The sequence below is a fragment of the Pectinophora gossypiella genome, chromosome 25 (assembly GCF_024362695.1).
Source record: "Pectinophora gossypiella chromosome 25, ilPecGoss1.1, whole genome shotgun sequence".
Taxonomy (NCBI): Eukaryota; Metazoa; Arthropoda; class Insecta; order Lepidoptera; family Gelechiidae; genus Pectinophora; species Pectinophora gossypiella.
In genome coordinates this window covers 9,278,432-9,297,291 of record NC_065428.1, presented here as the reverse complement: position 1 = coordinate 9,297,291, position 18,860 = coordinate 9,278,432, and the positions used below count along the sequence as shown (strand labels likewise).

At 39.9% G+C, this 18,860-nt stretch overlaps 1 protein-coding gene and 1 long non-coding RNA gene across 2 annotated transcripts in view; both read left to right on the top strand.

The window, feature by feature from the left end:
- Positions 1-7,261, top strand: part of LOC126378251 (uncharacterized) — a 37,624-nt gene extending 30,363 nt beyond the window's left edge. The window contains exon 2 of the long non-coding RNA XR_007568066.1: positions 7,047-7,261. This is a non-coding gene — a long non-coding RNA (uncharacterized LOC126378251). The remainder of the gene's footprint in view (positions 1-7,046) is intronic.
- The window catches only part of LOC126378011 (kin of IRRE-like protein 1), a 445,390-nt gene that overhangs the window by 347,297 nt on the left and 79,233 nt on the right, over positions 1-18,860 (top strand). The gene's annotated exons all lie outside the window — the stretch shown is intronic.

The window sequence follows — 18,860 nt, the reverse complement described above, 5'->3', positions numbered from 1 at the left end:
TAGAAGATTATGTCTTAATTTGTCTGGAGCTAAGCAATTAAGTTAACGTAGTATCTAAGCTGCAGTTTAATGTTGTGTGAGTAACTCGCCATACTTAAGTGGATGCCAACAGCTTCAGTATGGCCCTGGTGATATACAGGTTAGTGACACCGTACCGGGTACTGAGGGGAATGATTCAGGTCACTATTCTGAGTTGATATGATATGATATCAAGTTGAATGTTGGTATCATTATGACGTAATGTTTATTGCACCAGCCCGTGCTCCAATGCATAATCTTCTTTCACCCTAAGGTTGCCTGGCAGAAATTGCTGTTTAGCAATAAGGCCGCTTATTGTGCTTATGTTTTTATTCGTATGTTTATGTCCTTTGTATATGTCGTTGTGCAATAAATTATTGATTGATTGATTGAATTTTCCGACAGTAAATTTTATTCTTCTTCTTTGCGAGTCGATGGCGATCGAAGCTAAATTTTTGCTGACCAATAATTGGCCACGCTTACGGCATTGTCAGTGGCTTCGTACAGGTCTTCAATAGTGCAGGTGTTAGGGCACTTAGGACAGCACAAAAGGTGAGCCATAGTTTGTGGTGATACTCCACACTCGCAATCATCGCAACCATCAACCAGGTGCAGCTGCAGCTTAGATACTACGTTAACTTAATTGCTTAGCTCCAGACAAATCAAGACATTTATTTATTATTATAGTTTTCTTTAGATTATGGTTAGGTATATATTTAGTATATATGGATTATATTAAATTGAGTATTTATTAATATATGTACGTATAGTATAGAATATTTATTATATTATTAACTTTAGTTTTACTTTTAGGTATTTATTTATTTATTTTTTGTTGCACCATCCCGCATCCAAGTTGTAAATGTTTGTCTCCTTTTGTTGGTTGCCTGGAAGAAATTGCTCTAGAGCAATAAGGCTGCCCAAATTGTACTGTATTCATGTGTTATGTCTGATTGTTGAAATTTTAGTTCTGTGCAATAAAGTATATTTGATTTCATTTGATTTGATTCGATTTGATATCAACTCAGAATCATATAAGTTAATATCAAGTGGAATACACCATCGCAAAAGTATAGAATTATAAATTATTTAAAAACAAATTCTATGGAAAATTTCACTTGATATTAACTCAGGATCATGAGCTGAATCATCCCCCTCAGTATTCAGTACGTTGTCACTAATACCCTGAATAGTGCGACGTGATTTTTTTTTGATGGAGCTTTAGACATAGTCGCCCTCTGTTACATGGGGCTTAGGCATAGCTGGCAGGAGTGGATATAAATACTTTTATACCTTTGCAAAATTTCATTGCGAAATTCATATGCCTATTAGGGTAAGGAATGCACTAGGGTAACATCCATATTATCCTCAGAAATACGTTGCCTGTGCAGTGAATTAATTGCTTGCTCAAGCCAAATTAAGATGATTGTGCTTTCACACTAATATACTAGAACACTGAATGTAGATATTGCAACCAGTCAGTTTAATTTACTGAGCTGTTGAATGCTTAGCTGGTTAGAATGGCTTTGTTTGACAATATGCCTGGAAATTATTAGGCGTTTTATTGAATGCCTAGTTCACCTCCGCAGGATTGAAAGTACCTGATCTGATCTTAGCGTTCAATTCCCTGCACGCTCGCAATATAATGGGTGCAGCAGAGCCAAAAGTAATCAGAAAACAATTTGCTGATAAAGAGATTTTTGTCATATTTCTGTAACCGGAATTGAACCCGAGAACTCCAGATCGAGAGGCTGACGCTCTAACCACTAGACCTCAGAGGCTGTTATTGAGCTATTAATAAATACTTTTCCCTCCTTTCCAGAATCAGAATCATTTATTCAACGTTATTATCATAGATAGCCTAGATGAAGGTAAAAAACAAAAACACTCTTGAATTCAAAAGAAACATTCTTGAATCCACGTCATATCGCAAAGTGTTATAGCTGAGAAGAAGAAATGACAAGAAACTGCAACAGCAACACATCTTTTAAATCAATGTAGGTATACATTAAGTTATTTAATAACTAGAGAAACACATTTAATACCAGGCGTTCCTTTCTTGTAAACCGAAACAAGAAACAACTGAAAAACTTACCCTCATGACGCAACCACCCCTTAGCGGGGTAAATGATAAACGGTTCAGATAGGCTCACGATATATCTTCCCGAATGAAAACAGAGGCCAAATCTGGATTAATGGTTATGTAGAAATACTACGGGTTTGACCTCGCCTCCGTCAGAACCGGGTACAGATTTTTCTACGACATAAAAGAGTCTAAGAACTGGCTTGGTTTTCTCTGTATAGCATTCTCCATTCTTGTCTATCAACGGCCTCCGTGGTCCAGTGGTTGAGCGTTGGACTCACGATCCGGAGGTGCCGGGTTCGAATCCCGGTGGGGACAAAGGTATCCCAAAAATCACTTTGTGATCCCTGGGTTGGTTAGGACATTACAGGCTGATCACCTGATTGTCCAAAAGTAAGATGATCCGTGCTTCGGAAGGCACGTTATGCCGTTGGTCCCGGTTACTACTTACTGATGTAAGTAAGTAGTCGTTACATGAGCCACGTCAGGGGCCTTTGGCGGCTCAATAGTAACCCTGACACCAGGGTTGATGAGTATGGTATAAACCTCACAACCCACACGATAGAAGGGCCAGTTCTTTGTTCCTTATAAGACACGATGTTCGCCTTCTCTTTAATCTGTTCCATGTACGCTCTTCTTGGTCTTCACCTTCCTCTCTTTCCTTCTATCTTCCCTTCTATGACGTTTTTAATACATTCGTCGTGTCTTATTAACTGTACAATCATCTCGCCTATTCTGCCCTCAATAACTCTCTCTCTCTATTGTCTCAGTAATTATACTGTGCATACTAAAAAAAATATAGCGTTCATCATCATCATCAGCCCATTAACGTCCCCACTGCTGGGGCACGCGCCTTCCCTATGGATGGATAGGGAGATCGGGCCTTAAACCACCACGCGGGCCCAGTGCGGATTGATGGTTATTAACGACTGCTAATGCAGCCGGGACTAACGGCTTAACGTGCCTTCCGAAGCACGGAGGAGCTCGAGATGAAAACTTTTTTTTTGTGATCACCTATCCTATGACCGGCCTTTGCGAAAGTTGCTTAACTTCAACAATCGCAGACCAAGCGCGTTAACTGCTGCGCCACCGAGCTCAAGCCCGAGCGTTCATATAAACAGACAACTTTCAGGAATCTTTTCTCATAGTATGTTAGAGTTACCATACGTTACGAATTAGATTGTTTGGTTCATAAGGAAATGATGTTATTGGACGAAAGTTGCTGGTATCAACGTTTTCGTGAATTATGAGTTATTACCGTTTGGCTGTCGGGAGTTCCAAGTTGTTTTGTAAACATGGTTCTGGTAGCAGAGCGTATATAGTTCTATATTTATATAGAATATAATAATTAGAAGGATTTTTCATAGTAATGTCACTAATTTCACACTATTGACACAATGAATAAATGAATGTCATTAATGTCACATGATGGACTAATGTTATGGGCGATAGGCTGATCCCTTATCACCATAAGGTTCATCATATCCATCTTTGGACTTCGTATCAACAGTGGCTGCAAGTTGTCTTTGATTACTTGTGGCTCTGCCCACCCCATTAGGGATTACGGGCGTGAGTTTATGTATGTATGTATGTGTCACTAATTTCACATAATAGGAAATATAAATAGTCAATGTGGTCCTGTGGGCGAGGAGCTCGGTGGCGCAGCGGTAAACGCGCTCGGTCTGCGATTGTTGAAGTTAAGCAACTTTCGCAAAGGCCGGTCATAGGATGGGTGACCACATAAAAAAAAAGTTTTCATCTCGAGCTCCTCCGTGCTTCGGAAGGCACGTTAAGTCGTTGGTCCCGGCTGCATTAGCAGTCGTTAATAACCACCAATCCGCACTAGGCCCGCGTGTGGTTTACGGCCCGATCTCCCTATCCATCCATAGGGAAGGCCCGTGCCCCAGCAGTGGGGACGTTAATGGGCTGATGATGATGATGGTCCTGTGGAACACCGAACTTGCACCAATGAGTTATGAATTTATATTTAGTGCAGTTTTCACTAACACAGTTGGCTCGACCATTATAGACGGCGATACGGCTCACCACCTATCACGTTGGTCTAACAGAAAGCTTGTAGAAGTGTGGGTGCTTAGTTCATCTTGCGATGGATGTACTTCAACTTGAAGTAGCTTAAAGTTAATACTTTTGTTGTAAAGTGTACATGCAGCTCTGCTCACTCTATTAGGGTGTTTTTACGGCTAATAGCCGGGACCAACGGCTTAACGTGCCATCCGAAGCACGGAATCATCTTACTTTTTCGGACAATCAGGTGATTCAAGCCTGAAAAGTCCTTACCAAACAAAGAAAAGTCTCACAAAGTGATTTCGACAATGTCCCCACCGGGAATCGAACCCGGACCTCCGGATCGTGAGCCTAACGCTCTAACCACTAGACCACGGAGGCTGTTATGTATTTTCTTCTATTCCGTGGGATTAGTCGTGCCATAAAAAAAATCAAAACATGAGCTTATATGTATAGGCGAAGTATGAATTGATAAAAGTAGAATTTTCATTTTATATTTTATCTCCGTAATGATTTTATAAGCGCAGCGTATTTTTCATTTTCTTCGAGGGTGGCTATTCCCTGAAACTATTATTAATAGCAGCAACCCTGCACTGTGGGTTGTCTTTTTGCACGTAAATCATATCATTTTTACACACACACATAAACTCTAACACAACAGTAAACAACATACATACACATAAAATGGGGCTTTTCGCCGCTTCTTCTACTACGTCGACGGGGAAGAAGCAAATACTCCTATCTTACACAACACAGGTCTGTGTAAGATAGGAGTATTTGCTTTACAGGAGGAGGAAAAAACTGAATAACATTCTTGTGATGTTATGATTCGTCTACTTTATAAGGCTTTTTTAAGGTTTAAGATACTTTATTTCTCAAAAGAATACATTTGATTCGCTTACTCAGGAATAATAACTTTCATATGAGTAGTTATTTATTTATTTAGATAGGTATAACAACAGTCCACATATTGTAAAGTTATAAAATGCAAGTCTTAAATTAGTTTTTGTATATGTGCTCCAATAAAAAATCAAAAAAACATTGGAGTTTAAGCCTTCACGAATGAAGAAGACTAATTTGAAGAAATGTTTTTTTGTTGTAAAGTATTGTAAATTTGCTTTATTTCAGTCTTAAATGGCCGGAAGGAGTAAAGGGGAGAACGTGATCCCTCTATCTCTTTCGCACTCATACGTCAGGCTGCGAAGGATAATGTTAAGATTTTTATATGGAGTTCTGCTAACCCCTTAACGAATCGCAAGCGCGTGTGTTGTAAGTAATATTAATAAAGGTGTAGTAAATAGCGACCGAGTAAAAAGAAACATACTTTTTTATTTCGATACTGATTAATATAAATGAAACCATCCAAAAATACTTTGGCGAAGACACATTAGTCGAGTGTCAATATAAAAAGGCTCGTGACCTTTTTATCTTAGTCCCCCCATCTTTTTAGGGGGGTATTGGGGAGCCCCCCTCTTTCAAATATTCCTGTGGCGTATCTGAAGTTATTTCGGCAAGAATTCTACCTTAATATTGGACGGTCGTTTAGAATTAGAGTTGTTATCTTGAAACGGGAATGCCGAGGTATTGGCCATTAGGTTTTTTATTTAAATTGGTTGGTCGGTGTAAAATAACTGTGATATTAAGTTACATTCCACCCGTGAGCCGTCGTCGCCCAGTTGGTAGAACGCTTGCCTCTCACTTTGAGGCCGCAGGTTCTCATCTCAGTACAGACGTAAACCAATGATTGTCGAATTGGTTTTCGAATTCATGTTTGGATTATAAATGATTATTACTCAGTGGTGAAGGAAAACATCGTGAGGAAATCCACATTCCTGAGAAATGGATTTTCGGAGGTGTGTGCTAACATAACCCAACTTGTGTTGGGCTGGTTTTCCCTTCGCGAGTTGGAAGGTCAGACAGGCAGTCGCTTCCAGAAAACCAGACCTGTCAAATTTTCATGTTAGGTGACAAACCACACATACGGTCACGAGTATTAATATGTATACACTTTGAAACCATGTCACATTAACTTTTTTGACAAATTAAATCGTAAGTCTCATTAAATATCAAATATGATAATGCGACAGGGTTCTAAAGTGTGTACAATGTATTGCTCATGACTGTACAGACACTCACTTTCCCATTTATAATATTAGTATAGATATGTCGTAGCCATTACACCTTTCACCACAATAATGGTCTATACATTCTATATTTAATTACTCATTTTGCATAACATAACCTCACGACTATAATCCAATTGGGGTAGTCAGAGGTACATCCATCGCAAGATAAACTAAGCACCCACACCTAGCGTTCTGTTAGACCAACGTCTTCCTCTGTCGTGTCAGGGTTACTACTGAGTCGCCAAAGGCTCCTGACATGGCTCATGTAACGATTACTCACTTACATCAGGTAAGTAGTAACCGGGACCAACGGCTTAACGAGCACGAATGCCTGTAATGTGCTAACCAAACTAGGGATCACTAAGTGATTTTTGTAATATGTCCCTACCGGCATTCGAACCCGAGACCTCCGGATCGTGAGCCCAGCGCTCAACCACTGGATCACAGAGGCCGTTAACCAGACCAACGTGATAGGTGGTGAGCCGTATCGCCGTCTATGATGGTCGAGCCATCTGTGTTAGTCAAAAATTGCACTTAATTTAATAACATTTGTGGAGCAAGCCGGTAAACCACAGGACCACAATGACTCATTCATTCATTGAATTAATAATTTTGGTGTCAAATTTTAACTTTTTTTATGACATTGGCCCCGATTCCTGCAGACACCGCCTAATTTTATTTTAAGTTATATCCGTCATTTTCATATCCGTCGAAAAGGAAAGGGACGGATGATTCACAGCTCTTAAGTTTAGGAAGAATGAGTAAATGAATGAATAACCCGGGTGAATCAAAAGGTACGTCGCTGGTATGCAATCCGCTTGACGTGCTGTCTACTTAACTGTGTCGGGTTATTGACGGATGTAAAATTTTTAGACGGTTGGTTTAGATTTGTGCTTAAAATTGACGTGTGTTCCATAAATTTTATGCTTGTCGATTACCCGTCCCTTTCCTTTTCGGCGGATAAGAAAATGACAGATACAACTTAAAATAAAATTAGATGGTATTTACAGGAATTAGCACCATTGCTTACCCTATTTTGTGCTACTTCACACCCAATATCACAGCTACGCGTCAATACCAGTTACTCCAATAACAACTCTACGGGTTGGTCTTTTAGAATTTAGAGTTGTTATCTGAACGATACGAATGTCTTTCCGATCCCCCTCTGATTCTCCCCCGACCTCCCCTCGAAGAAGGATAATTGTGCTGATTTATAGGCGCACAACTTTTGCTTTTTTGCTATTGAAAGCTGATGAAGATAATAATCTGGTAACAACTTAGATGCGTCCCGTCAAATTATCTCGCGTATTTGCTTTGGAGATGGATTATGTTAGACGTTTCTTGAAGAATAATATCTGTTCTCTGTGAATTTTATTGCTGTTAATGAACAAAGTAAAATAAAAAAAACGCTCTAAATCGTGATAGCCCACTTGGAAGAACGCTTGTCTCTCACTGTAAGGTCGCAGGTTCGAATCCAGCACGAGCCTAAACCTATGATTTTCGAAATCGTTTTTCATAAGTGATTATCACGCGTCCAGCGGTAAAGGAGAACATCGTGAGGAAACCCACATACCCAAAAATGCATTTCGTAGGTATGTGACCTTACCTGTATCGGGCTGGTTTTCCTTTCGCGGGCTGAAAGGTCAAGCAGACGCTTCTGTAAAAAAACGGACCCGTCAAATCTTCAGGTTAGGTAAGCGGTCCCTATGAAAATGGTACAACGCTTGGGAGATGATGATGAACAAAGTACTTTTCTAAAGGGCTTTGTAAGGATTATTTTGTGAAATTCTCTCTCTCTCTCTCTCTCTCTCTCTCTCTCTATCTCTCTCTCTCTCTATTTAAGAGCTGCGCTCTTGGCGGTGGAGTAATCGCCATTCCTCTCTTCTTCCCGCCAAAACCTTCACCTCCCGATACGACACGACCTGCACCTTCTCTTTTATTTGTTTCATAAATGTTATCCTAGGTCTACCCCTTCCTCTCTTCCCTTCACTTTTTCCTTCTATAATGTTTATTATAAATGAATCGTGTCGTATCAGGTTCTCTATAGTCTTCAATATGGTGAAATTATCGTACCTAAAATTACTGATGTGGAATTTGCGTGCCCAAAAGTGATGTTCCTACTCAATCGATTTAGCTCTAACATTATGTACATGTTTAATGTTTATGTTCAAACCCTGTAACTGTAACTCTGCCCTAATTTCTCACTTCCCATTTGTAATTTGGACCCCTGCATAATTTACTGCTAAAAGAAAATTATTCTCCTAACCAGCCTAATAAAATCGGTAAGTCGAACCGAAAGCCATTATCATTGCAACACACAGACAGATTTATTACCATCGAACGCTGAATATATTAGGAGGGGGTAAAGAGTCCCCCCTAAGGTAGCACCAATGCATAAGAGAAGCGAGTAGCGAGTCTGCGAGGGGTGAGTCTGTAGGTAAGTACCATAAAGTGCAAAAGTCCAATCAGTTTCTTGCAAAGTAATAAATTAACTGGTTGCACTTAATACCAATACCTCCTGGTTACATGTCGTTTCTGTAATAGACCAAAACACCTACTGTTGGCATCAGTTCTGGCAACCCCCGTTGGCTAGGTATTGTTCATTATATGGCGCATAGCAACGGGGGTGTAAAGTAAGGTTTATTGCATTATTATACTTTTGTGATATTTAACTCTTTATTATACGTTAATACTAAATTGGTCATCTTTGATTTCGCTCGCTAAGAGCTGTTAGCATAAATTTTATAATTATGACAACTAATGGTTCATAATTTCACCACTGCTTGCAAATAGTTCGCTGGATTCAGTGACTGCCCTTTTGCTCTTTGAATGTACTTACCTACGTGTAGAGTTTTGTATCATCATCACCAGCCCATTAACGTCCTCACTGCTGGGGCACGGGCGTTCCCTATGGATGGATAGGGAGATCGGGCCTTAAACCATCACGCGGGCCCAGTGCGGATTGACGGTTATTAACGACTGCTAATGCAGCCGGGACCAACGGCCTAACGTGCCTTCCGAAGCACGGAGGAGCTCGAGATGAAAACTTTTTTTTTGTGGCCACCCATCCTATGACCGGCCTTTGCGAAAGTTGCTTAACTTCAACGATCGCAGACCGAGCGCGTTTACCGCTGCGTCACTGAGCTCCTCAGAGTTTTGTATACTGCCATGATTTGGCTCGCCAACACAATCTCACTCTGTACAGGCAGACCGTCCTGCATTAACTGAATGTTTGTCTTGCTCAGTATTCAGATGACGTATGCGCCCGAGACAAGGACAGCAATATCAATTCACTACAGTACGTCTAGCCGCTGTTTGCGTTGTTCGGTTTACATTACGGCGTAGTAAAAACTCAAAATCTTAATAATAAATATTTGCGACAAAAAAAACATCTACGATCGTTTTTCGCTACGATGTCACTAACACCCTGTAGATGATGAAAAAAAGAAAAAAGAAAAAATATGATGATGATGATATTGATCGATATATCGTCTTAAACAAGTGAGCGCCATTTTGAATAAAAACCTTAAGTTAGTTTCATACCACGTTAACCCTTTCACGGACAGACACCATGGGTCATTGATGGTTCATAATAGGTAGTATGACAACTTGGAATGGGAACGTCATGAGACGTTTTGTCCTTGGAAGTGTTAAGAGATTAACTGGTTATCAAACAGCGAAGAAAATTCTTTTTTCATAACTAGTTATGAAATACGAACGTGGACGAAGGGTATGAAATGTGTATATGCCTGCTAAGGCAAAATTTAGTGAGACGTAATTTGCAACTATAACTGTAACTTTTATTTATAACTGTATCTATTTATACACAATAAATAAAAATCTTAATCTTTTATCTTTAAAATCGCTCTTCGCGTCTCGCTTCAAGTGGGACTCGACCTCAAAAGAGGAGACGGTACGGGAAGGAAAACATATGGTACGGTCGGAAATTCGGTACGGTACGGATACCCGGCCGCGGTTTGAATACCGGTACTTTTAAACCGATTGACTGCCTTAAGCCGGATTAGAACGAGTATAGTATCCGGTAATGCAACATTAGTTTTAAAAGGAAACATGCGGTATCTGAAGTGATATTTTGGTTCGAAACATAATCAGAATAATAATAAGAACACCTAGAATAGGTTCATGAATGCTTATCACGTGATCAGCGGTGAAGGAAAACATGGTAAGTAAACCCACATTCCCGAGAAATGCATTTTCGGAGGTATGTGACCTAACCTGTATTGGGCTGGTTTTCCCTTCGCGGGTTAGAAGTTCAGATAGGCAGTCGCTTCTGTAAAAAAAACCGGACCTGTCAAATCTTCAGGTTAGGTAAGCGGACCCTGTGAAAAACGGGATAATCGTAGGGAGATGGTGAATTTGTGGGGACAGAGGATGGTGGTGGTTATATGAAGTCTTTTTCATCTCAACGAATAAACAGCATAGTTGTGTTCTGGGAAGCTTGTTATTCCATAATATGGATTTCCTATCCCCTCAAATTCACACGCCCAAAAACTCGGTCGTCCCGAACCCCCCATAATTATCCGCCGCCATTATAAAATGGAACGATCCAATCGCCCCGCATATAACTTCACATTTAATTCCGGATCCATAAGACATCTAATTCAAGTTTAGGGAGATAAATTCTGGCGAACTTTCAAGATATATCGCTTGCCTCAATCGCTTGGACTGAAGTTAATTCGTCGGTTTGCTTTTCAAACTAGAAGTTGAGGGAGTCGCGTACAGAGACCGATTTAGGCAATATCCTCGTAAGGCCCGGATTTTCAGACACAATAGTTAAACAATAGGATTTGGATTTTAAAAGGCATCTGGGCCTTACGACCATATATGGGCCTTAATAAATCATTCATAACCCTTACCATACCAACCCTACCTACCTTACCTACCTTTATAAATAAATAAATAATAAACACAACTTCCGTGGTCTAGTGGTTAGAGCGTTAGGCTCACCATCTGGCGGTCCGGGTTCGATTCCCGATGGGGACATTGTCGAAATCACTTTGTGAGACTGTCCTTTGTTTGGTAAGGACTTTTCAGGCTTGAATCACCTGATTGTCCGAAAAAGTAAGATGATAAGCCGTTGGTCCTGGCTATTAGCCGTAAAAACACCTCCACCAATTTCTATTGAAGCAGCGTGGTGGAGTATGCTCCATACCCTCTCCGGTTGATTGCGGGGAGGCCTGTGCCCAGCAGTGGGAAGTATATAGGCTGTTTATGTAAATAAATAATAAATAAATAACTGATTTTATTGCGTTCAAGAAGTAATATAAAATTTCAACCACTTGAATATTAAGGAATTTTGTTTTCATAGAACTTACTCGCACCATAGAGTTATGAATAATACTGCGGCACGCTGAGAGGTGAGGATATGGTATCTCGACGTGCCGGCAGAGTAGGGATATGATTGGTGATGACGATGATAAAGTAGAAGCAACAGCAAGCAGGAATATATACAGTTTATTAAAAACACTTCACAAACAGGATAGGAATATACATAGTTCACAATATTACACACTTCACAAAAGAATCAAGACTTAGGAATTAGAGGGCACGGCCCTAAACAGTATAATATACTTGTTGTTTTAATGAAGGTCGGGGATGCAGTGAGTCAAAAGTGAGTAAAATGAAAGGAAATGCGAATGGAATGGAATGAGAATTTCGTAATTTAAAATGATGATGGTCCGAACAAAAGGCCAGTATGTGCAGAGTTTGTACTCTGCTACAATACTACGTATAGAGCGGCAACTCTCCGCTCCCGACCAGCGGCTGAGTTAAGTTTAAATTAAATGCATTTTCGAAGGTATGTGACCTAACCCGTATTGGGCTGGTTTTCCCTTCGCGAGTTGGAAGGTCAGACAGGTAGTCGTTTCTGTAAAAAACCGGACCTGTCAAATCTTCAGGCTAGGTAAGCGGACCCTGAGAAAAACGAAATGTTAGGAAGATGATGATGATTACGGAAAGCCCGCTTAACAGCTCCTAGTCTGTCTCTGGTTTATGGAGGGACTGCAAACTTCTTGAGGTTTCTAATTTAAATGTCAGCGAAGAACTACTCCGGTTCTGTATAATATAAAACCAGACCGGAGCGCCACGATGCAACTTTTAATAGTAAGAAATTGATTGTAAAACATTCCCTAGATAGGGAACTATGAACCAACTGTAAACTTGTAAAAAGTCTATTTTACAATCTAGTCAAATTGAATACTTTTTGCTGGCAACACCAACACAATAACATTTTTTTTCATATATTACATACTTACTTAAACTCACGCCTATATTCCACTAGGGTAAGCAGAGACTACGGAATTCCATTTGCTTCGATCCTTACACATTTCTCTTGCTTCTTCCACATTCGTCAATCGTTTCATACACGAACGCCGGTTCAGAATAGATCGTACTAAACCTTTTCTAACCACATCTTTAGACACCTTGTAATAGAAAGCAATTGATTGTAAGACATTCCCTAGATTAACTATGAATAAACTTTTAACTTGTAAAAATAAGCTATTTTACAACTTAGTCTAGTGACTCTATGTAAATGAGATATAGTCAATGTGGTCCTGTAATACACCGGCTTACTTCACCATCGGGGAGCGCCGGTTCGAACCCCGGTAACGGACTTCAGCAACTCAGTTTTTTTTTTTTTTTGACGTGACTTATTGTAGATTTGCCGCAGATGGCATTAACTACTTGGCCGGACAAATGGGGAGCGCTGAAGGCTCTCACCCGGTACAACGTTTAAGACAACAGGCCTGAGGGTACCCAGTTGGGCGCGAACCTCGGCTCAGGGCGTCGTCTGAGAGGAAAAATATTTGAGAGAATTAATCGACCCTAGTGGGTCGATAGCGATAAGCGCTGAATGAGGGAAATCGTCGACCACGCCGGCGGGGTCGGTATCGGGGTCCTGAAGTGTTTAGTGTCGCGAGCTGATTGGCTGCCTCTATGGCTAGAGTAATCGGGTCGTCGGGATCGTATATTACGTCCTTCGGACGCCGATACTTTTCAGTACCGTCCCTAAGCGGGATGTATTCAGAAGCCGCAACTACCAGGGGGTTTGGGTGGTGCGGAGCAGAATCGAAAAAACGTTTGGAAGCTAATTTGAGCCATTGGGCAATGGTTGGCAGACCTAGGTCAATGTGCAGATTTTCATTGCGAAGGAACCACGGAGCTCCTGTGGCTTTCCGCATGAAACGATTTTGTATTACCTGTAGACGGTGGATTTGAGAGGGACTCGCATGAGCGAAGCAACTCAGTTAGTTCGACCATTATAGACGGCGATACGACTCACCATCTATCACTTTGGTCTAACAGAACGCTCGGTGAGGTGTGGTTACTTAGTTCATCCTGTGATGGATGTCCCTCTGATCAGCCCAATTGGGATACAGTCGTGAGTTTATAATACGCATTTATATGTAAGTTTATTGCACACAGGAAAACACAATGTATGTACGTACAGGAAGGTGCTTTCATTAATTAGAAACTCAAAGGCTTCGCGACTAAACCGTAACTTGAAGGTTCTAAATGTTGTTAGCTCTGTTGACTACTAAAACTTAACAGCTTAAGTTAAATTTAGAGTAAATAATGCTGAAGTTAAACCATTGAAATCCCACTACAAAGCAAATACCGCCTCACAATTCTAGAGTTAGATTACGAAACACTTCTTAACTTAATTTATTTATTTATTATGGACAACTTACAAGCTACACTCTGCACATGCAAAGTTACAGACAATAAAAAAAAGATTAAGAGCTAGCTCAATTACAAGTAGTCACAGCATGCACAATCAAGTGAACAAGAAAAACGAGATTATAAACTATATTAAAAAATAAAAAATAGACATAATTTAACAAAAAGCAGCCAGTGCAATATTTTTATATGCATTTAAGGGCATAGTAATGTCAAGATCATGATATCTAGCCAACATATTATACAATCTACACAACCTGGAAATAGTAACATATTGACCCAAATTTGTTCTAGATGGTGGAGTTACAAATAGATGTAGAAACGAAACCAGGAAGTGAAATAAGGCCTCACGTTCTGAAGCTCTAAATAAGCCTTATTAAAACGAAGCCAAGAACTAAAACCAGTTTTGCGGCTTTAAAAAGGCCGCATCAAAGCGATTCATCTAAAAAAAGTAATATTGCTATTTGACATTTTTGTAAGGAAATTAATTATATTGTCTTAAATGTGATTGGTTATTCATAATGATCTGCGCATTTAGTCAGTTTCTGACATACAACAAATCTTAAATAAGTTAAATAGAAAAAAAAAATATTATTCGTTTTATTTCAGATCTGTCTTTTATTTCAGATCTGTCATAATTTAATTTGAACTCGACCCAATTGACGGACACTTGATATTAACTCAGACTCATAAGCTGAATCATCCCTAACACATTGTATTATATAGGGTGTTAGTGATATCGGAATGAAAACTTTGAGGGTTGATTCAGGCCATAATACTGAGTTGATATCATGTAGAATTTTACGTCGCAAAAGTATGGAACTGAAAATAATTAAAAAATACAGTTCATGAATTTTCCAACAGGAAATTCCACTTGATATCAACTCATAATCATGGTCTAACCCATTCCCCTCCCTATTCGTTACTTAGTCACTAACACCCATTCGTACTTGTATGTCTATCTGTATGTACTTGTAAGGGGTGTAAGATGTGTTCTCAGTCCATCCCTGTAACCAAGAAGAGGTCATAAAAACCAGGGCAACAGAAAATATGTATCTGCACATTGTTATTCAGATCAGAAAATAATGGTTTTTACATTTTCCCCCAGAGAGCAAGTTATTAGTTACGAGACCGGTGGTGATAACTTTGGCTATTACCAGCCGTGATATCTTCGAGTCGGGGTTAAGGTTCCTCTTGTAGCGAAGGATTTTTTAAAAGAGAGACTGTACATAATGGCGTAAGCGCTTTACACTGAAACATTTGACGCGACTATTATAGACTATTATAGAACAGCCTCCGTGGTCTAGTGGTTAGAGCGTTAGGCTCACGATCTGGAGGTCCGGGTTCGATTCCCGATGGGGACATGGTCGAAATCACTTTGTGAGACTGTCCTTTGTTTGGTAAGGACTTTTCAGGCTTGAATCACCTGATTGTCCGAAAAAGTAAGATGATTCCGTGCTTCGGAGGGCACGTTAAGCCGTTGGGCCCGGCTATTAGCCGTAAAAACACCTCCACCAATCCGCATTGGAGCAGCGTGGTGGAGTATGCTCCATACCCCCTCCGGTTGATTGAGGGGAGGCCTGTGCCCAGCAGTGGGACGTATATAGGCTGTTGATGATGATTATAGACGGCGATACGGCTTACCTATCGTTACTCTAATAGAAAGCTCGGTGAGGTGTGGGTACTTAGTCCATCTTGCGATTGTACCTCTGACTACCCTGGGGTAGTAAAAGACTAGCTTTCGCCCGCGACTTCGTCCGCGTGGCGTTTATCTATCTTACCCCTTATCTTCTTCTTATCTGGGGTATCCTAGCTGGCTAGGATATAGTCGTGAGCTTATTCTATGTAAAATTAGTAGTTAAATTATTGTGGTAAAACGCGGCCAAACGAAAGGTTTTGTAACATAGTAGATATCTAAATATACATATAAAAGGAGAAACTGACTGACTGACATATCAACGTAGTTCAAGTGCCTACGGCTAAACGTAGGCACTTGAAATTTGGAAGGGACGTAGCTTAGGTACCGTAGAGGTGCACTAAGAAAGGAATTCCCGAAATTCCCACGGGAACAGGAATCAGCGGGAAAATCCTTTTCTATGAAAAATCTAAACCGCTTAAGTTAAACGCTTGAAATTTGGCATGCAGGTACGTTAGTAAACTTAAAGTTTGCAACAGGACATTGCAAAATTCCCACGGGAACGGGAGTTAGCGGGAAAAAACATTTGTATGAAAAAATCTAAACCGCGTAAGATAGATAAACGCCACGCGGACGAAGTCGCGGGCAAAGCTAGTCTTTTACTAAAAATATGTCCTTGCAATGTAAATTAAAAACATTGAACGTGGGTATTTATTTTTTACAAAATGGCAACGCAGGGTTGGATGACGTTAGCTGGGCTAACTTTAAAATGCTAGCTGTCAGTTTTGGGCATACCTGATCTTCTTATACTATGGTAGATATCTACGTTCGGGACTTAATGTAATTAATAAACTCGCAAACGACGCTCAGGTACAGAGCTGGAGTAAGACAATGTTTTTGGAGCCCTAAATCTTGTAAAAAACCATGCAATTTTATTTTTATACACACATTAGATTAAAAAGGCCACATCGAAGCAATATGACATTCTCCTTCTATCGTGTGGATTGTGAGGTGAATTACCAACCATATCAACCCTGATGTCAGGGTTATTACTGAGCCGCCATAGGCCCCTGACTACGTACTAACGACTACGTACTTACATCAGTAAGTAATAACCGGGACCAACGGCTTAACGTGCCTTCCGAAGCACGGATCTTTTTACTTTTTTTTTAATTTGACATTCGTGCACGTAAAAGTAAGTGCGCAGTGCAAACAAATGTCAAATACCAAAATTGATTTTTTGGATGAATTGCTTTGATGTGGCCTTTTTAACCCACCGGGGGGGATCTACATAAAAAGAATCGCTTTTTATTAACAGAAGCGAAATAAAATAAAGAATAACACTACGTACAGAACGGTAACTCTCCGCTTCCCGCCAGCGGCCGAGCGGCTAGGATTACCCCACCCCCCTCGGTCTTACTTTAGTCTTCAATCGTAAGGGCGTCAGACGTCACACACACAGATGTGCGTGTACGATAACGTCAATGTGTAGTGTGTGTGTAAAACGAGGTGTTTTGTATGAAGTGTCCGGGATGTGTTTTACAATAAAATACCAGATAATATTTTAAATTTGTCAGAAAATAAATTTAAAGCTCACGTGAAGCTTACTTTATGTAAAAAAGCTTATTATAAGATTAATGACTACCTAAATGATAAAAATGTCTGGTATTGAATGTGTTCCTCTAGTTATTAAATAACTTGTAATGTATATTCTCATTGGTTTTTAAAAGATGTGTTGCTGTTGCAGTTTCTTGTCATTTCTTCTCCTCAGCCATAACACCTTGCGAAATGACGTAAATTCAAAAATGTTACATTGACCTTCAACAAGTTTATCCATGATAATTACGTTGAATAAATGATTCTGATTTGATTTGATTTGATGATGGGATGAGGTAGGGTCGTCTCGCTTTCTGATAAATTGTTGAAAACTACTGTCAAATCACCAGATAATTATTATCTACACACACACATAATATAACTCCATTGGTGCTAATTCCTGTAAATACCATCTAATTTTATTTTAAGTTATATCTGTCATTGTCTTATCCGCCGAAAAGGAAAGTAACGGGTAATCGACAAGCATAAAATTTATGCAACACACGTCAATTTTAAGCACAAATCTAAAACAACCGTCTAAAAATTTTACATTGGCCAATAACCCGACAGAATTAAGTTGACAGCACACGTCAAACGGTTTGCATACCAGCGAGATACCTTTTTGATTCGCCCAGGTTATTCATTCATTTACTCATTCGTCCTAAAATTAAGAGCTGTCAATCATCCGTCCCTTTCCTTTTCGGTGGATAAGAAAATGACAGGTATAACTTAAAGTGAAATTAGATGGTGTCTGCAGGAATCGGGGCCATTGTCTCATTTAGGTATACATACATATATTTCTCCTGTGTGCGATAGAGTTTGCCGCTCTAGGATTGGCTTGCACAGCCATGAATGAAAGTGCATTTCTTCGAGGCAATGACGTCATAAATCGTCTGAAACAGACGTTTAATGCCAATGATGATAATGATATGTCTCCTACGATCTTGACATGCCACTTAAGCTAATTATTATCTGCTAGATAAGTTTTGAATACCTAGGTACATCAGCAACTGGTGAAACAATCGCGTTAAAGTCTCCTCAGTAAAAGAAGGCCTTTTTTTACCTTCCGGGGGCCTCTAACTTTGGCCCTGTGTCGACGTCACAAAGAGGCCCTAATCTTGATAAATAGTACTATTCCCTGCGTAGTCTAATTACAGAATGATCTCAAAATGTTCACCCTTTTGATGTAGCAACAACAAGCTAATCAAGCTTATACAGCGTGTCTCGAAAATTGGGAATTTCCCGATAAGGTTACAGGATTTCGTTAAGCCATTTATGGCATATTGTTTTCGAGGAAGTTGAAGTTATATCTTGTTTATCGTAAAATCCATCTTGTTTTCAGAAAAGCTTAAGCATTTTACACAGTGCGACTTTTCGTGACCTTTACATACACATATACACACTTGTTTGTGATGTAATTATGTTAATAATAAATTCACGTCTCTTACCCCTAATGGGGTGGGCAGAGCCACAACTAATCAAAGACAACTTGCAATTACTGTTGATGCGAAATCCTAAGATGGATATGATGAACCTTATGGTGATAAGCAACTAAATTCACAGTTGGGGTAGCCAGAGGTACATCTATCGCAAGATGAACTAAGTACCCACACCTCACCGAGCTTTCTATTAGACCAATGCGATAGGTGGTGAGCCGTATCGCCGTCTATAATGG